General features: G+C 37.9%; 1 protein-coding gene and 1 long non-coding RNA gene across 3 annotated transcripts in view; both read right to left on the reverse strand.

Annotated features, from left to right (window-relative positions):
• 5PtaseI (inositol polyphosphate-5-phosphatase A) overlaps window positions 1-26,036 on the reverse strand; it is a 600,945-nt gene that overhangs the window by 59,641 nt on the left and 515,268 nt on the right. The window lies entirely within an intron of this gene.
• The window catches only part of LOC138858938 (uncharacterized), a 34,734-nt gene continuing 10,703 nt past the window's right edge, over window positions 2,006-26,036 (reverse strand). For both annotated transcript variants that reach the window (XR_011397974.1, XR_011397973.1), the window contains one exon: window positions 2,006-2,985. This is a non-coding gene — a long non-coding RNA (uncharacterized lncRNA). The remainder of the gene's footprint in view (window positions 2,986-26,036) is intronic.

Raw genomic sequence — 26,036 nt, forward strand, 5'->3', positions numbered from 1 at the left:
AGTTAAGATAACTGAAGTGTAATTAAAACTATTTAATAAACTGAATAAATACAAATATCTAAAAACTTTACATTTATTCAACAGACGAAAATCTAGGAGACCATTTTTATATTAAAGAAGAGATAGTGAATGTATGTTGGGAAGGTTCAGCAGTTTATAAATAATTCTCCCAGTCGAAGTACAAAACAGGCCTGTTTTAATTTAAGATTTTGATAGGTTGTGACATACGAGCAAAAGAGGACCTAGCATTAAACGAAATTTTAGAAAATGAAGCAGTTAGTGAGTTAAACGATAGGCGTGATAATTTACTTGAGGTAGCTAAAGAGAACATACAGAAAATTTAAGAGGAAAATAGGAAGTCATTCAATAAGAAACGCAAAAAGGAAATTGAATCTAACATAAATAAATTGGTTGCAATTAGACGAACACTTCTAAATTCTTGGGACCATACAAGGTATTAAAAAGATTGAAACACGGTCGATGTGAAGTAGAAAGAGTGAGAAATAATGAGTTGCCTAAGCCAACATCGACCGCTGCGGACTGTATGAATAGGTGGTAACGTAATTCGAGGCGAATAAGTACTCAGGAGTGGCTGAGTTGCGAGACGAAAAAATACGATCATGTGTACTGAACATTATGTCAAAGGAATGCGATCATGCGGACTGGACATCTTTGACATACGACAACACTGACTGGGCGAAAGGGATGCCACGCCAACGGATGAGAAACCGATGCGAACAGATTAGAAACGGACATTGAACAATGAAGGACATAAAAAATACAGTTGAGATAACCAAAGTGTAAATTTAATAAAACTGAAAAGTACAAGTGTAATACAGTTAAGAAAACTGAAGTGTAATTAAAACTATTTAATAAACTGAATAAATACAAAAATCTAAAAACTTTGCATACATTCAACAGACGAAAATCTAGGAGACAATTTTTATATTAAAGAAGAGATAGTGAATAGGTAAAAAACTCAAATAATTTTAACAAATAACAAAATCGAAGAGTTTAAAGCAATAAGTGGGAAAAGGATTATTTTTATCGCGGAAAATTATTTTGATATAGTGGTAGCAATTTTTAGGACATATATTTTAAAAGGAAATGTAGGCATATTCTCGGAAATATCCACAGTTATAATATAGAAAACGCAAATAACACATTATACTACCAATATCCTAAACAAACATCAAAATAACCTTATGTTTCAGTAAACAAAATTTATCAAAACAGCCTTATCTCTGAATGAATAGAATGTATCAAAACAACATTAAACAAAATACATCAAAACAAAAATGCAAATGTACATATCTAATTAGGCAGTTTTAAGAATATCAATAAAGTGCACGCATTTCGGCGTGGGTAAAAAATATATTTTTAAACTTATATTGTGAAAACTAGGACACAGGAGACATCTTTGAAAAAAAAAATTCAAAGCAGATCCTGAAAACGCGGACAGCGCCGAATCCGACAACATCGCAACAACAGTAATCTAAGAAAGAAGATTACTTGTTTACACCTCGACCAAACAGCAAGAAAGCAGCCTTTGACGACAACAAAAAAATTAAATATATTCCGACTCGGCAAAAACCGACTTCGATGCATAAAGGACACAATCATAGTTTTCGATGACCAAAGTATAAACCGTGCCTGCTCTAAAATTCCAAATCACATAGGCAAGCCAAATAAACACCAAAGTTTTTAAATGCCTACCAACATTTGACGGAGCAAAGGTCGCACCCAGGTGTGACGCACCTTGGTGTGGACACAGATAGAGAATATGAAAGAATTTATATACAGCCCTTAGTATTACAATTGTGTATGCATAATCAGAGCAAAAATAACAGGAGCCACTTCTAAAGTTCTATCAGTTAACGGAACTCAACTTAATTTCTATGCTATAATCAACCGCTTGGATTATACCTAATTAATCATATACTAAGTTGCACCAAAACACTCACCGCTTTCACTTGCTCTCCTGAATAAAAAAGAACAAATATGATTTAAAAATGTATAAAGGATTTTCGAATCCGCGATTTTATTATAATCTTTGAAACTATAAAGTTATTGAAAACCGATGTGAAAAACGATATAGATTTCCGGGGTGACGCATAAAGTACTCGGCAGATGCACATACGATGGCGATCGAACGAAAAAAGAGAGCCCGTATCCCGTCGTCGATCCCTTTTGTTGGTTGGGTAGAGTGGTGAGATCGTGGGTGTGTTGGTGGTGTGTGTTGGTATCCCTCGGTGAGTTGTGTAAAGTTGTATGTATTGGTGAATGGTGTTTTCAGGAGTGGATGGTATTGTTGTGGTGTGTTGGAATGTATCAGCGTTGCTTGTAAAGTGGTGTGTGGTGCTTGTGCAGGGATGTTTGCTGGGAAGGCTTATAGTTCATTTAGCCATCCCGGCCCTCCTAGGCGAATGTTTAGCCTAAGAGTCGTTGCAGCTGTTGCAGCGTTGCTACAACGTTGCTCAGTCCCGTAGGGCGGCGATATTGCGGCCTAGAGTGCTGGCGCATCATCGGTGCTTCGTTTCGGTGACTCCTTAATCGGGACACAGGAGGGGCTGCTGGTCGTCGGTGTTGTATTGCCCGAGTCGATGGTGGTTGTCTACTTAGAGGGCGGCTGCGCGGGGCAGGCGGCCGACCGATGTCACGTCTCGGGATGCGATGGAGCAAGGTATGATGCAGCCGGCCGCATATTTGGCACAGATTGACGGACGTGCACTCCTGAGTGTTATGTGCCGCTGTCAAGCAATTGAGACAATGCCCATGAGCCTGGGCAATTTGCTGGCGTTGCATCGGTTGCATGGTGAGGGCGGCGGCAAATGATGTACCGGACGCGCTGCGGTTCCCTGTTTGGTGTTGGTGATGGTCGCGCGCTACTTCGTATCGGGGTGCTGGAGGAACCCCAGGTCGCGGCACATTGATAGCCGACCGAATAGCAGGCGTTGGCATAGGTGCATCTGCGTCCATAGTTATCTGTGTAGAAAAGATTATTGGGCTTTATAAAGTTGTATGATATAAGTTGAAATAGGCATTCTACAACTCTTGGTAGCATAAAGGGGTCGTCATATTGATCGACTCGTTAGTTTATATACTTATATATACGAATTGCTGTCGAGTTTACGAGTTTACGAGTTATTGTCTTTTCGTTTTTTTGTCGATTTATTGAAACGGTTATGAATTACGTTTTCGGGATTATTATCGTTTATCATTTGCTTTATTGTTTATATCTGCGGTTGGTAGAAAGCACAGCTTCACGAGCGGTCTGGTTAGCATTCCGCTTTGGTAGACAATCATCATGAATAATGACACAATCTCCAAGCTTTGGCGCTTGTTCAGGAGTCTTCCAACGATATCTTTTATGGAGATCCTTTATGTATTCTTCTTCTTTCCATCGGCGGCGGAAATCGTGATGGAGAATTTTAATTCTTTCCCAGCGATTTAATAAGGATAGCGACTCCACGCCTGGCTCAGGTATGGCCAGAATGGGTGTTCCTTTGAGAAAGTGCCCTGGAGTTAAGGCTGTGAAATCTGAGGGATCTTGCGAGAGGGTGGTGAGGGCGGCTTTAATTCTTATTAATAACGTAGTGAATTCTTCATAATTGAATTTGTAATTTCAGCTACTTTTTTTAAGTGGGATTTTAAGCTTTGAGCGCCGATAAAGGTTTTACCATTGTCGCTCATTATCTTTGATGGAAAACCGCGTCGTCCGACGAAGCGAGCAAATGCCGCAAGGAAAGCCTCCTTTGTCAGATTAGTACAAAGCTCAAGGTCTACTGCTTTTGTCGTAAAACAGACAAAGACAGCCACAGAGCCTTTCATCAGAATGGGAGACCTTGACATGGACGCCTTTATTTGAAAAGGCCCAGCAAAATCGACACCTGTGATGGAGAAAGGCAGAGCAAAGTTGCAGCGTTCCGGGGGAGGTGCTGTAGTGTATGAAAACTGGTCAGATATCGCGTTCCATTGGATCCCCAGAGTTTTTGTTGTACTTTCCTTTTCGAATTTAAGGAAATTAGTGTCTAACAGATTTTCTTTAGGTATATCCTTTAAGATATTAGGGTGGTTCAACGTTATCTTTTTTAACGGAAACCCTGTGGCTTTGAGGGCTTGTGTCACTTGTGCTAGTGACTCGTATGCTTGTGAAAGACTGTGACTTCCAGACAGGATATCGTCTACATACGTTTGTGTTTTTAACACTTGGGTTGCCAGAGGAAATTCTGACTTGGTGTTTTCTGCCAATTCGTGTAGTGTTCGAATGGCTAATAATGGAGCACAGTTGACGCCAAAGGTAACTGTTTTAAATTTATAGTCGCGGAGTGGACTATTTTGAGATTTTCGGAAAATAATTCGCTGAAAATCTTGATCGTCTTTATGTACGACTATTTGTCTATACAATTTTTTTTCGACGTCTCCGTTAAATACGTATTTGAATATACGCCAATTTAAAATTAGTAGCATTAAATCTGGTTGGAGCGTGGGTCCCGTAAATAGAATATCATATGGAGGTATTCTTCTAACACGTAATCGTATTCTGGCTTAAGCTCACCTTTTTTAAGTAAGTTTTTTTCCATACTTAAAAACTGCTGTATTGCAGAGGTGCGAGAGTGACCTAAGGCGATTGTGTTAGGAAATTGTTGTTTTAGTGGTAGTCGTACGACGTACCGACCATTATCTGATCTAGTAGTTGTGGTTTTGTAAAAGTCTTCACAATACTGATCTTCAGGGGTTGTGATTGATATGGGGGGGGCGTTCTTCTAACTCCCAAAATTTTTTCAATTGTGAATTGAGGTATTCGTTTGAGATTTCCTCAACCTGAGTGGTCATGGTGGTAACTGGTTCCGAAACTAGTCCACTTAGGATCCACCCAAAAATAGTATTTTGTGCCAGAAGTGTATTTGAAATCGTCTCAATACCTTCGAGTATTATCAGTGGTATGAGATCGCTGCCTAATAGAAGGTCTATTTGAGCGGGAGTGTTGCAGTTGGGATCTGCTAGCTTTAGGTGTGAAACCTTTTGCCAATGCTTGCTATTTATGTGATAGCTTGGAAGCATATTTGTAAGTTGCGGTAAGACTATAGCTTCTGCTTGTATGTGCTTATCCGTTTGGGGGAAATTAGGGTAATGGGGCAGATTTTATTTGAGTTTTGGACTACTCTTCCGCCCATTCCCGTGATTTCAAAATTGGCTAGTTTTGTTGGCAGTTGTAGCCTATTTTGAGCCCTAGACGCTATGAATGATCGTTGTGATCCTTGGTCTATTAAGGCCCTAAGTTTAAACAAATCTCCTCGGTGTTCGATGGAGACGACTGCTGTTGGTAGTAGTACTCTACTTTGGTTTTCGCTGTGTAGCGTTTGGGTTTTTAATGCCTTTGAGCAGCATGGTGCTTCTTGGCAATTTTCGGGATTTCGCACTTCGGGATTTGCTGATGCAACTAAACCCGTGGCTCTTTTCATATTTGCGCTGTTTTGGGGATGAGCTGGAAAATGTGCTGTAATGCAGCATTGAATGATGTCGTTTATGACAATAAACGCAATTAAATTTGCTTTCGCACTCTTTAAGTGTATGTGCATATGATAGGCAATTTGTATAAAGTCTTTTTGTTTTCACAAAATTGTTTCGGTCGATAATATTAAATTTTTTGAATATCTCGAAAGATTTGAGCTTATGCCCTCCTGTACATAGTTCGCATGACGTTTGTTTGTTGTATTTAAATATTAATTTCGATGTGAACGTTTGATTTCTGAAGAAGCTTCTATTTAAATTGTTGTTGCTACTGGCTTGGGGTCTGTGGAAGCTTCTATTTAGGTCGTGTTGAACGGGTTTCGTTCTGACCATTTTTTTATCTACCCTTTCTGCGATTTTATATTGGGTAGTTAGGAAATCTTTCATTTGTTGCCACGTAGGGCATTTTCTTCGTGATGAGAGCGATTGTTCCCATAGAAGTAATAATTTTTCTGGTAATGCGGCAGTGCATATGTTTACCAGTATTGGATCCTAGCTGTCTGTGGGAATATTTTGTGTCGATAAAACCGACAAACAATTTGAAACAGTGGATTGAAGTTTGATAAATTCTTCACTTGTTTCCTTTTGAATTTTTGGCAAGTTCATTAATACCGATATTTGTTTATCGACCAATATTCTTTCGTTTTCGAATCTTGATTTAAGAGCTTCCCAAGCCAAATTGAAATTATCGTCATTTACTGCGAACTGTTTTACTATAACGCCTGCTTGACCTTTTGTTTTGTATCGGAGGTGATACAATTTTTGTGCATTTGATAATTTTGGGTGGTTCATGTAAACGGCTGTAAACATGTCCCGGAAGGACGGCCATTGTTCATAACCACCATGAAATATTTCTGTGTCACATGCGGGCACCTTGAGATGGATGCCTGAACTTGCCTCTTGACTTTGTACTTGTGGCAGCTCTACTCGCTGATGTGGAGTAGATGCAATTGCTTTTATTAGCTTTAGTTGATCGGAAATCATTGCTTTAGTGTCTTCATACTAAGCCTAAGCCGTTTTCGTATTTGGCGTAAGCCGAAGATTTGAAATTTTCTGGTAGATCTGAGTCGTCAGATTCTACGATTGCGTCATATGCAGCTTGGAGACGTTTCCAAAAATTGTCAAGATTGTCTGTTTTGATTTCTAATACCGATTCAGAATTTTCTTGAATCGGAGAAGATGAAAATCGAGTGCAGTATCGTATTAGACTGTCACTCTCAGCAATGAATTTAGTGTAAGAAATGTCTTTACCCCTCTTCTGCTTTGTAGCACCTTGCTTTGAGCGTGTAGCTTCTGCAGGTGTACATGGACTTATATTTTTTTTTTTTATGAATAAACCTAGTGAATCAATGACGTTTATAATCTTCGTATTAACTCGTATGAGTAACTGAACTCTTTTAAGATAGTAAGAGTTTTTAATTTGATTCAGTTGCAAAAATTCGCGTATTTAGTTCGTACCGTTCGTATTCACTCGCGATATTATTATTATTATTATTTTTTAATTTAATATTATTTAATTGATTATTAATAAACGCAAATGATTTTATTTTTAATTTTATGTGTATGTATTATGCGTCCGTAATTCCTACAGGTTATACCTATAAGCGGATCAGCTGATACATATGTACTTGTTATGCGATATTGAGAGCTCGTCTTAGAGATCAATGCACTTTGTACATATGTATGTATGTATTATATTATGTTTTGCGCAATCCTGCTTGTTTTTGTTTGTCAAAGAACAAGGGGTATTGCGAATATGTGCCAATGTGGACTTAGAATATTATATGTATATATGCAATCCTACTTGTTTTTGTTTAACAAAGAGGAAGCGAAATACGTATGTATGTTTGTATACCTGCGATGGTACGTATGTAAATGCGCATGTATATATCTACGCAGTGCGAAAAGACCGCGAACAGGAGAATAATTGACCGCAGGTATTCTCGTAAAAAGTATGTATATATGTATAAATGCTGTGAGGGAAGAGCGAGAAATTGCAATTGGTAATGTGCCGATATTTTACCGTATGCACTTATGTATATAGTATGTATCAATTTATAATCTTGTACACGTATATTAAAAGATAAAATTGAATTTATGGATGTATATGTATTGCTCTTGGCAATTATATAAAATGTATTTTCAAATATATATGTATATGGTTGTTGTTAGATTAAGTATATATTGGGTGTATGCATTAATTCGTGCGATTTTCTAAGAGAGGGCTCTACTAGTATTATTTCGCGTCGTATTCATCTGTGGCTATATTCATTTCAAAGGTACTGCCATTTCGCGTCGTTTTCAGTAGATATAAATTGTTTGAGCGTGAATAACAATTTGTTTCATTCATTTGAAAATGTCGAAATTTGTACCAGATAAAGTGTTTTTGCGGGGAGTTCTTCTTCATTATTTTAACATGAAGAAAAGTGCAGCCGAAAGCCATCGTATTTTACTGGACGTTTATGGTGACCATGCTTTAGCCGAACGAACGTGCCAAAAGTGGTTTGCACGGTTTAAAAGTGGCAATTTCGACTTAGACGACGGAGAACGACCCGGACAGCCAAACAAACTTCAAGACGAAGAATTGGAGACATTGCTCGACGCAAATGCATGCCAGACGCAAGAAGAACTTGCAAACGTATTAGGAGTTGATCAAGCAACCGTTTCCAGACGATTAAAATCATTAGGATTCATCCAGAAGCTTGGAAATTGGGTGCCTTATGAATTAAAGCCAAGAGACGTCGAATGTCGATTCTGCATGTCGGAAATGGTTCTTCAACGCCACCAAAAGAAGTCGTTTTTGCATCGGATTGTCACTGGCGATGAAAAATGGATTCATTATGATAACCCAAAGCGCAAGAAATCGTATGTGAAGCCCGGCCAACCATCAACATCCACGGCAAAGCCGAATATCCATGCTGCTAAGGTTATGCTATGTATTTGGTAGGACCACAAGGGTGTGCTCTATTATGAGCTATTGAAATCGGGTCAGACGATCAATGGGAACCTCTACCGAAAACAATTGATTCGGTTGAAAAAGGCCATCGCGGAAAAACGACCAGAATATGCGACCAGACACGAATCAATAATTTTTCATCATGACAACGCTCGGCCACATGTTGCAAGGCCAGTTAAAAACTATTTGGAAAACTGTGGGTGGGAAGTTCTACCTCACCCGCCTTATAGCCCAGACATAGCACCTTCCGATTACCACTTGTTCAGATCAAATCAATGCAGAAATTGGATTGATTCTTTCTTGACCTCCAAGCCGAAGAAGTTCTTTTGGGATGGGATCCACAAACTGCCAGAAAGATGGGCAAACGTCATAGCTTCCGATGGGCAATATTTTAACATTAAATGTATAACAATTTTTTCACAATAAAGTCTTAATTTTCGCACGAATTAATGCATACACCCATACATATATGTAAAAATGTATATGTGCATATGAATATGTGCTATATTGTATGTACGTATGTATATATTTTTGTAAATTAAAATGCATATATGTATGTATGTAAATTTCTACTTGTTTTTTTATTTTTATTTTTATGTTTTCTGTTAGGTTCTCAATTTGCCTTAGCTTACTTGGTTTGACGCAATCCTGCTTATTGCTTTGTTAAGCGTAAGGGGTATTGCTGGAAAAGTTTGCAAGTGAATACTTGAAATATTTTGGTGTGTTGTTGGAAACGTAAAGTGTGTTTTTAATACACAAATGTAAGCATACAAGGAAATCACTCTATGTAATATGATTATTTTATATATGTAGAGATATATATATATTATATAATATGTGTAAACTGTTTTCGGCTCTTTCCGTAAATTAAACCGTAAATTGAGACAGTTTGGTGTACGTTATATTTAAATATTAATTTCGTTTTTTATATGGAAAAAAAAACGTAACTTGCCATACATATTTATATACATGTAAATATACTCATTAAGAGGAAGCGATACAACTCACTCTGATTTCCTGCAGGGGTTGTGGGAGATATAACGTGGATGTTATAAGGTTGGGTTGTCCCAGCTGTTGGATTATATGTTTTTTGTATCGCGCCCGCTATTGGTTTATATGTATTTTGATTGGTATGCATTTTGTATCGCGCCCGCTTATTTGATTTTTATTTTGTATTAAGCTGGACATTGAAGGAGAAAGTGCTGGGATGATTCCACCTCGCCCTCCTCCATACAACTTTGGCAACTGGCATCGGGTAGTACACCAAGCCGTACCGCATGAGTGCTCATTGGACAGTGTCCAGTGAGAACTCCTACAATAGCGGCTAGATGCACTTTGCTCGTGGCGAGAAGAGTGCACGCGAGGTCCATTGATCCAAAGTTAGAGCGCAGGACGCTAACGGAGATCCAACCCGATCCCATTCCGATGTGAGCGCGGCAAAGGTGCCCCCCCTGGCTAGCTCATCGGCTTTGCAGTTTCCAGCGATTCCGCTGTGACCAGGCACCCAAACGAGCCTGATGTTGAAATAGCCAGACGCTACCTCTAAAGAGGACAGACACTCCTTGACTAGCTTTGATTGCACGGTACGCGCGCTCAAAGCTAGTATTGCTGCCCTACTATCAGAGTGAATGCTCACTTCTACAAACGAGGCTGCACTACGCAGCAGTACTTCTACCGCCGCCTTAATAGCAGCCACTTCCGCCTGAAAAACACTACAGTGATCCGGTAGCCTGAAGCTAAGACTGACGGAGAGCTCCTTACAGAAAACCCCCCCTCCAACCTTCCCTCCTAGCCTCGATCCATCCGTGAAAAAGCTCACCGCGCCTCTTCTCCAACGGCTTCTTCTTCTCCAGGGTTTTCAACAAAAACGAGGATAGGCTGATGGGTCTGAAATCTTTCGCACAGACGTGAGAGCTTTTGCCGGCCTTCGGAATGAAAGCAACCTTAACCTGTCTCCTTTGGGACATGGCCTAATCTGACGCAGTTCGCGTAGATAGGGGCCAGCCGGTTCAATGACATCTTGATCGTGCGCTGCAATTGCGCAGGAATAATGCCACCGGGCCCCAGGGACTTAAAGGGCTTGAAGGATTTCAGCGCCCAAGTAAGGTGACGATCGTCCAGAAGGTCAAAGAAGGCTGTACAGCCCTCCTGCAGCTCCCCCAGTGATACTTCTTCAGCAGAGTGATTTAGTGGAAAATGAGCATCCAGGAGTAGTTTCAACGACTCCTCGCTACTCGTTGTCCAACTACTATCTGCATTTTTTAGATACCCCACTGGAGTAGGGTTTTTTGCAAGAATGCGCCTAAATCGTGAGGACTCATGACAGCCCTCTACAAGAAACTCTCTTGGCTTTCTTCAACTCGGACTTGTAGATGGCCAGTCCGGCCTTGTACAACGCCCAGTCGTCGCCACAGCCGCTTCTACGGGCTTTGTTGAACAGTCTTTTGCTCGAAGATCTGATCTCCGTTAGCTCCGAAGTCCACCAAGGGGGTTTCCCTCAAACAGACGGTCGAGACTGAAAACAGATCCATCATCGACTGACGATCCGCCCCCCGTGCTCACCGTATCCGAGAGGATGGGGTCGATATCCATTTTAGAGTGAGTCGCTCTCCCACTCTCTTCCACCTCAGCTGGTGGCGACGGGCCATCAGCCCTGGCTTCATTTGGGAGAATCCTGAGGACGACCCTCTCGAAGCCATAGCTTATGGCCCCCTTTGCACTGCTGAGAGGAGCGAGGGACTCCTTAGTTAGGAGTATCAGCGCTTGCCGATATGGTTCCTCGGTCCTCTCCAGCCTAACCACCTTCCTGTCCTGGGTGGGAAGAGATGGATTGCAGTACCGCAATATCTCTTCAATTTCGGTCGGGGTGGAGGGTTCGGCCGGAAGCCAGACACGAGCACGAGGTCGCATCGGAAGATCCGATTTGGCCACCGCCTCGAGCCTTGCTCCCTTCCATACTTCCCCACCCTGGCTACCGCCTCCTTATAAACCTTACAAGTTTGTGTAAGCCGGCACTTTCACATCTAGGGGGTGGTCCAGGGCTTCCCCTGACCACCTTCATGAACACTGCGGAGATAGCAGCCGCTACCCGCTTCCACTCTTCATGGGAGATGGCTCCATCGCCCCTGCTGCTGTCGTATACCCCGAGCTCAATTGCCCCTTTCCCGACATTGACGTCGCTTAGCACCCTTTTGGCCCACTCAAGTGTGCTAGCATGCTGATCAGTTTCCTGGTCAGCCTGCTTGCCACCGTAGCGCTCCAAAATCTTGGTAGCCAGCCGACGGTCCGACATCAGCTTTTTAGCTGTAGTCTGGCGTTTCCCCCCGGAGCCCTTAGCTTTCACTGAGGACCCCGCGCCCCCCATGTACATAACAGAGGTTCCTCTGCTAGTGCTGGCGATTCCGCCGCGCACTTCTGCCTTGCCTAAGGTGTCCGTCGGCAGATTCCTGCCCACTCCCCCCACGTTACCGCCCCTAGCGATGGTAAGCCGGTCACCCCCGGAATTATTCTTCTCACCCTTCGGCGGAGACGGTTTCGTCCCCATCGGTGAGGATGCCCCCCCCAGAGAACTGTCCACTTTTGAAGAGGTTTAAGTTTTGTTGTTGTTTTGTGTTCATTGTAATTGGGTCCCCACTCAGAGCCGCTATCCGTCTCCTGGAAAGGTAGTCGCCTTTAAATGGTCCCAAGGTTGTCTCGGTTACGAGGCCAAGGCGAGGGTTGACGCACGCCCTTATGAGGCAGTGCGTTCAGAGCCGACCAGCGCAAAGAAGGAGTCATCTCAACAAACACCTTCCACACCAACTTAATGATGACAGGAGGGGAACGTACTCTGAGGCCTGCCATGGTTTTAACGGGACGGAGGCGGCCTTGGTATTAGCCCATCAGCCATTTCTGCAGGGTGTCACCCCTACATACTCAGGTGACAGAATACCACGACCACCAGCCCAGGGTTCAAACCGATCCATCTAATAGTCCAAGCTAAGTCCGTGTCGAGCAAAGGTCAAATCCGTAGAAGTTATAAAGGCCGTGAAGGCCGCAGGTCATTTAGCGTTACCCAGGATGCACCGCGTGAAGGCGAACCTGCTCTACATCCCCTTTTTTGGATTGCTAACTCCAAGCGGTTTCTTACTATGCTTTCGTACACTTAACCAATCGTGTCGAGCATGCACAGAGGTCGATATGATGAAGGTTCTTCAGGTGGCTTTTACGGTTTGGAAGTAGCTGCACCTTCCACGGGTCGGGAAACACGCTGAGTCTCAGAGTCCTGGCTTCTTTTAGGGCTCTATTTGGTATACCATCTATTCCAGGCGCTTTGGAGTTTTTAATTTTTTTCGCAATGGCCAGTAGTTTTTCTTGTGTAACTAATAGAGGGGGCTCTGTAACATCGTTACGCATAGTATAGGAAATTGTCTCATGTGTTGGAAATAATGCGTCGACGACTTTCCTAATAAATGATGCGTAGGTTTCTGCGGCATATTTTTAAATTTTGACATACATATTTTGTACGCGGTTCCCCAGGGGTCTATGTTTGCTTCTTCACAAAGCTTTTCGAAACAACCTCTTTTGCTACAAGTGATTGCTGACTTCAGGAGCTTTTTTGGCGTATAAATGCTTCTCTGAGGCGATTTCCATTCTCGCCTCCTTGGTTACGCTGGAAGGGACGTCTAGCTGAGTGACAGAGCTTTCTCAGCGTGGCGATTTCTTCGTTCCACCAGTACACTGGTTTTCGCTTGTTATTGTATCTCGTCCTGCGCATAGTTGCGTCGCATGCTGCAACTAGTTCCTTCTGCACAGCGGATACCAAGTGGGCGGCGTCGCCGCCTGGTGCCTTTGCCGTACTCCAGACGATATCGAAAACGTCGGTATCGAACTTCTTTTGTCTCCAACTTCGTTTTCGAGAGGTTTTTCTACTGAGGGGTTCCGTTTCTCGGGAGAACAAAACTTCAGCAATTATGGCCATGTGGTCACTATTTGTGTATATGTCTGACAGCGTCCACTTAATGTGCCTGCTAAACGCGTCGTTAGGAAACATTAGGTCTATTACGGAACCTTTATTGCCCTTTTGAAAGGTATTTTGCGTGCCACTGTTTATTATTGTAAGGTTCGTTTGACTCAAGAATTCTAGGACAAGACGTCCACCATGATTGCTTTTGCCCCAAGCAGTAGACCAGGCATTAAAATCTCCCGCTATTATTATCGGGGATTTGCTTCTTGTCATTAGAGACAGCTGGAGGAGAAAGTGTTCGAACTCATTTATTGACGCACTAGGGCGAGCATAGCAACTTACAAGATATATTCCATGTATATTCGCCCATGTGAAGCCGTTTTGGACATCTCTGGAGCACGATGTGAAGGCTTGTGCTTTGCAAGACCATAGTGCTGCCTTGCCACTTATATCTTTAATCCAAGTGCTTTCCGAACGCTGGGTATATTGCTCGCTTAGCAGGGCGACATCTATATTTTCTTCTAGCAACGTCTGTTTTAGCAGGTCTTGTGCTGCAGCGCAATGGCTAAGATTTAATTGTAAGATCTTCATTTTTCCATTGACTTTTTCATATCTAGGTACTTAGCAGAGGCCGTACTCAAGACAGAGTGTTTCCCTTTACAAAGCATACAGCTCGGGGCATTAGTGCATACTTTTGCCACATGTCCTGAGGTTCCGCAGCGTGTACGATAAATGAATATTCCCGGAGGCGACAAATATACCACCCAATCTTTACTTTGCCTTGTTTAAGTACAGTCTTGGCATCCTCGGCACGCAGACATATAAGCGCTATTTGTGTGCCGCTTCTGGTTTTTCGCGTACTTTTAACATTTTCTTTCTTTAGATTTTGAATCCCACACTCCTTTTGTAATGCGTCGCAGATTTCTTCGGGAGTGGTTATCTCATCTAAGTCCTTGCACATAATGGTAACATGATGTGTTTTTGGCTGTATTACCGCCATCTCACCAATCACTCCTTCTAGTGCACTCTCGAACATGTCGGCTCTTATGTCTGCTTGGTTTTTTAATTCTAAAAGCAGATCTCCTTTGAGGGTTTTCCTGATGTACCTTACGTTTGAGCCCAATTCTTCAAGGCCACTATCGCATTTAATTTTTCTTAGAATATCCGCATACGACGCACCCTCTGTTTTTTTAGAATAGGGTAGAGTGGTGAGATCGTGGGTGTGTTGGTGGTGTGGTGTGTGTTGGTATCCCTCGGTGAGTTGTGTAAAGTTGTATGTATTGGTGTGTGGTGTTTTCAGGAGTGGATGGTGTTGTTGTGATGTGTTGGAATGTATCAGTGTTGCTTGTAAAGTGGTGTGTGATGCTTGTGAAGGGATGTTTGCGGGGAAGGCTTATATTTCATTTAGCCATACCTATTCGGATAAACGACCACTACATGTTTTGCAAGAAATAATGATACAGAAAAAGCAAAGAAGTAAAACTCTTTCACTGCATTCCACGACGAAATACATCAAGCCTTTACATTGGTTCAAGAAAAAATAGAAACAATGATAGAAAATATGCGAGCTGGAAGATTATCAGACGTGAGTGATGACGCCATCCGCACATTTATTATGGGACTCCGGAGCAACTACACCAGAGGTATACTTTATTCAAATAAACCAAAGAGCCTTGGTGAAGCATATGTGATTGCTTGCACCATCTACCATGACAATCAGGATCTACTCTTAGTGAGCACTGTTCCCCGTCGACATGATTCGTTATATGAAGGTCAGACCACCTTTCATCACCAAAGGAATGATCGTCAACTGAGACCAGCATATCGCGTTAATCCTCTACGGCAACCAACGTATGAAGAGAGAAGGAATTCTGGTAGCTACATCCAGCGAAATGGCCAACAGCAACCAAAACCTATACAAAACTCACCAAGAAATCCGCCTTACCGACAAAATCCATTTAAAAGGGAGAGAAACGTATCATCCCAAAACTTTAACCACAAATAAGTACAACGCATCAACCAAACCGAACAAGCTGACATAGATTCTGTGAACATCTCTAACTATCACAAATAACTACATTAGTAAGAACTGTAACATAGGTAAGTCAGTATCAATAAAACCATTTAGAACAAAAACTCTATATGGCTATTCGGTTATACATTAAAAATAAGTGATCAGATTGTATGGGTATCACTTAGTATTCTTTGAAATAGGCGAACTAAATTAATTCGACATGATCTTAGGTGAACAAATTCTCAGATCAATTAAGAGAGAGATTAACCTCTTTGATTATAGTTTAAAGTACCAGAAGAAAGTAGCAAAAAAAAGGAACCTTTCATTAATTATACTGTAGATAATGCCAAGTACGAAGAGGAAATTAAGGAAGTAATGAAAGCAAATGAAAATATTAGTCACACCCTACCCTTCACAACCACTATCCAAGCTACGATTAGGACGCAAACAGAAGATCCCATTTGGACAGAGCAATACCCTTACCCCGTGGCAGACCATGATTTCGTCAATAAAGAAATAGAAAGGCTTTTAGAAAATGGAATAATTCAGCCGAGTAAAAGTCCGTACTATTCCCCTATTTGGACTGTTCCAAAGAAAGGACTAGACGAAAATAGTAGACCTAAACTGAGAATGGTGGTCGACTACCAAAAACTTAACGCACATACTACAAACAACCGCTACCCTATACCTGATATTAATATGAAAGTTCAAAATTTAGGTAAAGCTAAAGTTTTCTCGACCATTGATTTAGAATCAGGATTCCATCAAATTTTAATAGACGATGTTTTAACATTTTCTTCTACGCCTGAAGGACACATAGAACATATTCGAACTATAGTCAATATACTGGATGAAGCTAATATGCAAATTTCGGACGAAAAGTCGCATTTTTTCCAGGACTCTGTTGAGTACCTTGGCCACATAATTAAACATAACCGAGTAACGGTTGATCCAAGAAAGATTCAAGCTATAAAAGAGTACCCAATGCCAAACACCTTAAAAGAACTCAGATCATTTTTAGGATTGGCTAGCTGCTATTGGAAATTATTTTAAAATACTTCGCACAAATCACTAAACCACTAACTATACACCTACGAGGTGACTCAGGAATGCTTTCAAAAAATCAAAGTGCGCGAGTAGAAGTAAAGCTCGATGAAGCAGCTGCTATAGATAAAATAAAAGATTCTCTGCAGGAACAGGTAGAATTTGATCAGCCTGACTTTACCAAACTATTTAAACTAACTACCGATGCGAGTAACCAAGCAATTGGAGCAGTTTTCTCCCAATTTCGCCATCATATTGCTTTTATTTCTCGAACGTTAACCGACACTGAAAAAAATTACAGCACAAACGAAAAAGAACTTCTTGCAATCGTGTGGGCGCTACAGAAGCTCCGAAATTTTTATACGGCATCACTGATTTAACTATTTATACTGACCACCAATCACTCATGAATTCTATTTTGGAAAAAACCCGAATACTAAACTAAAAAGGTGGAAGAATTTTATTGAGGAATTTAGTCCCAAACTTGCCTACAAACCTGGTCACCAAAATGTGGTAGCTGACACACTCTCCCGTCAACAAATAAACAATACAACAGATTGTTCTCAACATTCAGCACAGAGCTCTCCAACTGACCAAATAAAAAAGGTGAAACAACCTTTGAACTCATTAAAAAATCAAATAATACCTATTCTAGATCCCACAAAAGATTTATTACAAAAGTAAGCAAGATTTTTTAACAAAGCTACAACAATTAGCTAAACCAAATGTAACTTACGCGCTAAGAAAATATGAAGAGTTAATATTCCACTTTAAGGATGACATTCTTTCCACTTTCCCAATTGTACCTTTGTGATAGCACCAAACTTGCTAATTGACATTACCAACTAAAACGAACAATTAGAATTAATAATTAACAGGAAAAACTCACAGACGTGCACACCGAAATTATAAAAACAATGTGCAAGAAATATTGCTTAACCACTTTTGGCGTAACATCAGACAAATGTGCAAGAAAGAAACGATAGACTGTCAAATTTGTTTGACAAACAAATACGAACGACAACAAAACAGACAACCTATTGGAAAAACACCAATACCAACCAAAACTGGAGAATATATACAGATGGACATATTTCACATGAATAATTGTATGTATATAAGCTTTACCGACAAATATTCTAAGTATTGCTATCTCCGTAAAATTCATACCAAAGCAAACTGTCACGAACATATAGAAGAAATACTTACACAAGTGTATCCAAATGCAAAACATTTAATGACCGATAACGAAAATGTATTTATCAGCAACATGGCAAAGGCCGTTTATACTTGACTACATATATAACATACTGCCACACCATTGAAGCACTCGACAACTAACGCTCAAGTAGAACGGTACGTTGATTGAATTCAGTACTAGTTTAGTTAATGAAAATAATACGACTCCAGGTGAAGAACTTTTTAACGCCATCCGACAGTATAATTCTACAATCCACTCGTCTACAGGACTCAAACCTGAAGTAGTCTTCTTTAATCGCGAAAAGTATCAAGATATTAAAGAAATCCTTTGGAACAATCAGGAGAAGCTCTTCCTATACCACAACAAAGGGCGAAGAAACATCACGTATAATCCAGGAGATATCATATTATTTATTCCAAAACAGATCGTAGGAATAAAATTGCTAAACGATATAATCAGCACAAAGTTAAGGAAGATCGCCGGGACACGATCCTTACAGCGAGAGTTAAATTTTTCATAAATATAGCATCCGCAAACAAGCCACACAATGCGATCCAGCACGATATTAATTAATCTATTTTTATTATTTGCTGTATCCCATTCCGATTTAATCACAGATCTTAAATTCAAGAAGTATGTCTTAACAGAGACCGATCCGGTCTACCTATTTGAAAATACGACTTATCTGTACCACGTAGCAAACTTGTCAATTATCCTAGGTCCATACGAGAATATCATGAAATCCAAATACGTTGCAGAAGAAAACAAAGAAGAAATAATTCTTATAGAGTAAGTGCCAGATACAGCTTATACCTTCTAATCGTAGACTCAAACGCTCATTAAACTTTTTAGGTTCCATTCTCAAGTTTGTCACCGGTTCTCCTGACCATGACGACCTTATAGAGATCAAGACAGGACTCAATCAGTTGATAGAAAATAATAATCAACAACGGAAGATCAACAGTCAATTTGATAAAATATTATTAATTAATTATTACAGAAGTTTACAAGGAAGAAGCAATCACGAATACCATTAATTTTGCTAAAACCGGAAACTTTTATTCTGCAACTCTAAACCTCAAAGACATTCAAGAAATTGTCTTCATAGAAGATTTTAACATACCCATAATTAATAATTTAGAATATCCTGATATTCATGTATGCAAGTTAACGGCAGCCTCCACATAGTAACTTTACGCTAATTATAAACAAAACTGTATCTTTGCACTTAGCAATAATACAGCTTCTTAATAAGCATCTTTGCTTATTTAAGTAACCAATATTCTTTTTCATTAAGCTAAGACCACCCACAAAATGTAAACAGTAAAACCAATTACTGAATAAGCGAATATTGTAACTGACACTTATTGTAAGAATTAAGCAAATAAGAAAATTGTATAAATACGAGTAAATTGAAATAAAGAGATCAATTATCCATCAGGATCACTCAAACTATCATATTTGATTTCTTCTAATAATCAAGTATCCTCTCGGAAGGAGAAATGTAAAAAAAAAACAAGGACGTATTCTCCAACAACAATAAAATTCCTAAATTCCACAAGTGAATCAATTTTTTTACAAAACTTTAAAATTACTAAATTCCACAAGTAAATAAATATTTTACAACAACATTAAAATTACTAAATTCTAAACTAAAACTAGAACAAACAGAATAACACAAAAAATAAGAATTAAGGCATTGCACGCTAAGCCGAAGCGTTGCTAACGAGGGACACAATTAATTTAAAACAAGACGACCAGAGAAGCTAACCAGCAATCAACACTGGCAAAGGAATACTTGTAAAAACAGCAAACAACAAACACCTTTAGAAAAGGTCGAAAAGTAGTAAGTTAATACTTTAATACATTTATGATATATTTAATTTATAACAATAAAATTGTATAAAAATTTTGTGAAATAATCCAGGAATAAAAAATATTTTAAGCCAAAGTACTGTGAGAATTGTAAATCTGAAACTAGTACTCAAATTTATAAAAACAAACATGTTATGAATGAAGGCCCGACCAGCCATATAACAAATATTTTGAAACCGCGAACCTCCAGTTTATAACATAAACTCAATTCTGCGATTCTGAACTCCAGACCCTCCAGAATAAAAGAGTTTCCTTTCCTAAAAAGCATCAAAAAATTATTATATAAAAAAACTAAAAATATATATATATTAAAAAACTGTATGTCCAAAACTTTGAAAGGGTTAATAAATAAAATTAAAAAAACTATATGTCCAAAACTTGAAAAATGGCAGACGCCTTAAACAACAAAAAAGGAATAAAATTTTGAAAACCTTAAAATATGATAACATAGAAGAAATTTATTTTTTAATGGGAAATAATTCAAGTACACTAAAATACGAAATGCTGTACTATTGTTATCATTGAAACTTGCCCATATTTAAAACACACAAAAACTAAAATAATAAAAAATGGCTTTAAATAGTGAGAACGAGAATCTTGTTGCTAGACTAATAACTGCAACAAATGCTTCTCTTAAATTGGAGGTAGAGGAGTTGCGAAGACAACTACAGGATTTAACACAGTCAACTACAGTCGTTGATTATAAAATAGAAGTGATCGATCCACATATCAATTGTGATGAGTCACTTGAGGTGGTCACTACCAGAATTAAATGGAAAACAAACTAAATACGTTAGCTCGAGGGAATCAGCCAATAAGCAATGAGCTTATATGTAAGGGGCAGCCGTAGATATTTTGCTGCATTAACGATACTAAGAAATAAAATAACAATCGCTGCTAACGACATTTTGACATTTTATCCAATCACGGAACGGTTCTTAATTTCGATGCCATTTTGGCACGACTTGATTTTGCTTACGCAGACAAGCGACCAGCTCATATTATCAAACAGGAGATGATCAATTTGCGACAGGGCATTATTGAATACTATAATAAGGTTAATGAAAAATTAACTTTACTAATTAATAAAACGATAATGACTTACGAATCGGATAGTGTCGTAATAAAGAATTAAACGCAAAACATAGGTGGGATGCGTTGCGTATATTTATAACAGGTCTAAATGGAAATTTAACAAATATATTTTCCCTATCACCAAGTGATTTGCCAAATGCGTTGGCAAAAGCACAAGAATAAGAATCAAATAGTATGCGAGCGATTTCCGCATCACAATTGTGGAAAAATCCGAATCAATTACGGTTTCCACAAACCCAATTTTAAAGAGGCTACAATCAAAGGCAACAAAACATTCAGTCTAAATGGAAATTTAGCAAATATATGTTATATTCACCAAATGCGTTGGAAAAAGCACAAGAATTAGAATCAAATAGTATGCGAACGATTTCCGCATCACAATTGTGAAAAAATCCGAATCATTACAGACAACGTACTAACTTCAATAACGGGAATTTTAATAATAATTTACAGTTTCCACAAACCCAATTTGAAAGAGGCTACAATCAAAGGCCCTTACAACAAAACATTCAGGCAAGACCTATCCCAATGGATGTCGATCCAAGTACTCAAATTCAAAAACGACCACATTATAACGTAAATAATAATGTAGAGAATACAAGAATAAACACTACAGATAAACGACCATATGCCAGCATACAACTAAGTAATAAACCACCAAGTAAAACACAAAGGATAAAGAATATTAAAGAGGATAATTTTTTAGATCAAAACTAACTCTGCCATATATTTTCTTACATAATAGGGTTAATGGCCAAAACTAGTAGATACGGGGGCAACAAGTTGATATATACAATCAAGAGTTTATGAGAATAAAAACGAATTAAATACACAATATATAAAAGGGTAAAAACAATTCATGGATTTTCGATAATACGTTATTATCATTTTATTACATTATTTTGTAAAAGACAAATTTCTGAAAGAAATTAATGCAGTGCTCAACTCGAAAGAAAAAAGTTGATAATAAATAATGAAAAGGAAGAAGACATATTTAGCTTAGGAAATGAACTGAGCAACATGAGAGTAAAGGAAATTTAAAAGATGAAAACATTAAAGAAAATATTAAAAATAAAAAATATACCGTGGAACAAAAACGTTTTATAACGCCATTCGATGGCAATACCGGCAACCAAAATAAAAAGTTCAATTATAAAAAATATAATGGGGAACAAAATAGTTCTACAACGCCAGCCGACGGTAATACCGGCAATAAAAAAACAAAATATATTGTGGAACAAGAAAGTTCTACAACGCCAGCCGATGATAATACCGGCAACAAAAATAAAAAATATAAAGTGGAACAAAAAAGTTCTACAACGCCAGTCGATGTACTTACCGACAATAAAGAAAATTATCTAAACAAAATTACTTTGGAGGAAGAATTCTCTGAAGCACCAGCAGAAGAAAATACCGGTATAAATAAAGAAAAAATTGATTATTTGAGGAAAAAAATAAGAAATAAAATAAATGAAATACATTCTTCAATAAACATGAATTTACCGTTTCGAACGGATATTCGTGCGGAAATAAGAACCACGGTAAATACTCCAATTTGGAGTAAACAGTATCAGTATCTTTTAGCATCAAATGCTTTTGTGAATAAAGAATTCGATAATCTTTTAAAAAAGGAAGTTCTACGACCAAGTAAAAGTCCTTATAATTCTCCAATCTGGGTGGTACCAAAAAAGGGTATCAAGGATGATGGCACAGCAATATTAAGAATGGTAGTGGATTTCAAAAAACTAAATGAAAGTACTATTTCGGATACATATCCGATACCAGATACAAATGTTATAATTTCAAATCTAGGAGGATCACAGTATTTCTAATGTATTAAGAGAATTTATTGGAAAATTCTGTCTTGTATATATTAATGATATAATTGTTTTTTCAGGCAACTTAGTCGATCATATTAAACATTTGAATCAAGTAATCAGTATATTTAAAAAATCGATTATGAAAATATCATTAGAAAAGTTAAATTTTTTTGAAAATGAAGTTGAATTTTTGGGATATATAAGTAGTTGCAAAAGATGTAATCAAAACGGATCTGCATAAAGTTGAAGCGATTTGTAATTTTCCATTACCGAAAACAGTACGACTACTTCAAAGTTTCATTGGAATGATTGGATATTATAGGAAAGTTATCAAAGATTTCGCAGCAATGGCTAAACCATTAAACAAACATTTATCAGGAGAAAATGGACCTGTATCTCAGCATATGTCAAAGAAAATTGCAGTTCGATTAGAACAGGACGCAATTTTAGCATTTGAAAAATTAAAACCATTACTAACCAATCAAGTAGAATAAACTCAACCAGACTTTAATAAAAAATTTATATTAGCAACCGACGCCTCAAATAATACATTAGGTAGTGTATTAAGCCAAGATGGAAAACCTATTAAATTTATCTCTAAATCATTGAATTCCACAGAAAAGAATTATGCAACGAATGAGAAAGAACTTTATGTCATAGTTTGGGCATTAAAAGCTTTAAGAAACTACCTTTATGGAGTATCAGATTTAGAAATACATACAGAACACCAACCTTTGACTTTCGCAGTCTCTTCGAGAAATCCTAATGTAAAAATGAAAAGATGGCATACCATTATTGAGGAATATGCTCCAAAAATTATTTATACAAGTAAACCGGGAAAAATTAATATAGTCGCGGATGCATTATCCTGACAAAACTTAAATAATATAACTGATGATTCATCAGAAATGGACACACAGCATTCAGCAGAGGCTCTGATAATACACAAATTCAAGAAACTAAAAAACCATTGAATCAATTCAAGCAACAAATACGTCTTAGTAAAGGTCGCTTTACCATTCTCGAATCTATTAATAATTTTAATAAAACTAGGCATATTATTGAATATGATACACTTGAAAATTTATTGACTATTCTAAAAGAATTCTTACAACCAAATCTTGTAACTGCAATATATTGTACATCTGAAGACTTATATGAAATAAAGGTTAAATTAAAAGAAACTAACAAGTTTTTATTTACAAAAAATTTTCCCATGGATATACCAAACAAGGAAGACCAGGGAACAATAATAGAGCAAACTCATAACGGAGCGCACAGGGGCTTTGACGAAAATATTAAACAAATCTCAACTATTTACTATTGGCCAGAAATGCATAAACAATTTAAAGAATACATTAAAAATTGTGAAATTTGTAATAAAAATAAATATGATGAACATCCCATAAAAATACCTATTGGAGAGGTCCCTATACCTAAAGAGGAGGGAATACAAATACATATGGATATATTTTATAAAATTCATTACGTGTATCGATAGTTATTCAAAGTTTTTGGTTATAAAACAAATTAATCTTATCTTTAAAATAATTTAATTTAGAAGAGTGTTAGAAATATTACAAGGGTTCCCTAATGTAAAGAGAATAACAATATATAATAAACCAGCTTTTACTACAATTTAAATCCCTGATGCAGAGACTCCAAATTGAAATTTATTTTCAATATTTATATTCACACAAGTACATAAATACCATACATACATATTGTATATAATATTGTCCCCAAAACTCCTTTGGCGGATATCAAAGTGAGTCGTATCGATTCCTTTTAGTATTTTTATATTTTCTAATATTATATGTATGTTAAAATTTAATATAACAAAAAAGAGCGATTACGAAACTGTTTCAATATTTCGGTTTATTTTCCGGTAAAAACCCAAAATACCACTAACAGATAAAAAAGTTTGGTAAAAAATATATACAAGTTCTTAAGTACAAGGTGCAATTCAAAAGTTTCAGGACTTTTATTAAAAAACGAATATTATTATTTTTTTTTTTTGAAAAATTTATTGGTTGCCTTTAAAATAGTCTCCTTCCGTCAGAATACAACGTTTTGCACGTTCAAGAAGATTATCGAATGACCTTTTTAGGTCATTTGTCGGTATAGCGTTGAGGATGGCATCAACGTCAGCATAGCGGTTTCCTTTCATGGCCAAATGTAGTTTTCCGAACAAAAAAATCGCAGGGTGCCATATCAGGCGAATAGGGTGAATGGTTGATGCTATGAATGCGATTTTTGGTCAAAAAATCTGTCTGATTCTGACGTCTTTTTCGTGTGGTTTCAAAGTGTGCCGGACAAATCGAGCACAAACCTTTCTGAGGCCCTGTCAAAATACGATAAATCGACGCTGCGGATATTGATAATTCCGATTCCATATAATTAAGCACATCTTTTGGCCGGCCCGAACCTTCGTCGTCTTCCAAGTCCTTCCGTCCCTCTTGAAAACAAATAATATTCGTATAATAAAATAATAATATTCGTTTTTTAATAAAAGTCCTGAAACTTTTGAATTGCACCTTGTATATATATATTCCGCACAACTCTATAACGTGACATACAAATATATATAAATTTTACTAAAACTACCTGCTGTAAATTATTCTCCTTTTCGCGGTCTCTTCGAATTGCGTACATATAAACATACGTATTTGTACATACATACGGGCGTAGGTATACAAACATACACGCGGAATAGCAAAGAAAAAAATACAAAATTTTGTTTCCGTTTCTTATACCTTTAGAAAAAAATTAAGCGGCAGCAATTTGTAAACTAATAAAATAAAAAAAAATTTTTTTTTGTTGTTGACCAATATACGCAAATATTGGTATATACGTGTATTCTCATACCTTGGTATATACGTCCATCGCTTCAAAGTCCACAATGGCAAATATCCCGCAATACCCCTTGTTCTTTGCCAAACAAAAACAAGTAGGATTGCGTATATATAATATATAATATTTTAAGTCCACATTGGCACATATCCGCAATACCCCTTGTTCTTTGCCCAACAAAAACCAGCAGGATTGCGCAAAACATATTAAAGCATAATAAAATACATACATATATACAATATGTACAAAGTGCTCCGATCTCTAAGACGAGCTCTCAATTGCACATAACGACAAGTACATATGTATAAGCTGATCCGCTTATAGGTATATCCTATAAGATTCATGGACACATAATACATCCAAATAAAATTACAAAAAAAAAACCTTTGCGTTTATTAATAATCGAATTAGGAAGTACGCGTAATTTATTCATTTAATTGGAAATAAAAACTCTTATTAACTCAGTTGCTAAAGTTCCAAAAATGATTTCTGACGAAAAAAGCTTTTATTGTAGGTACTTGATATACTATTCCTTCCATTGGGGGCTGAAGTCATGATGGAGAATTTTGATTCTTTCCCATCGATTTAATAAGGATAGCGACTCTACGCCTGGCTCAGGTATGGCCCAAATGGATGCTCCTTTGAAAAAAAGCCCTGGAGTTAGAGCTGTGAAGTCAGATAGATCTTGGACATTTTGTTCAAAGTGTTTTTGTTTTTAC

This window comes from Bactrocera oleae, chromosome 2, assembly GCF_042242935.1.
Source record: "Bactrocera oleae isolate idBacOlea1 chromosome 2, idBacOlea1, whole genome shotgun sequence".
NCBI classification, from domain to species: Eukaryota; Metazoa; Arthropoda; class Insecta; order Diptera; family Tephritidae; genus Bactrocera; species Bactrocera oleae.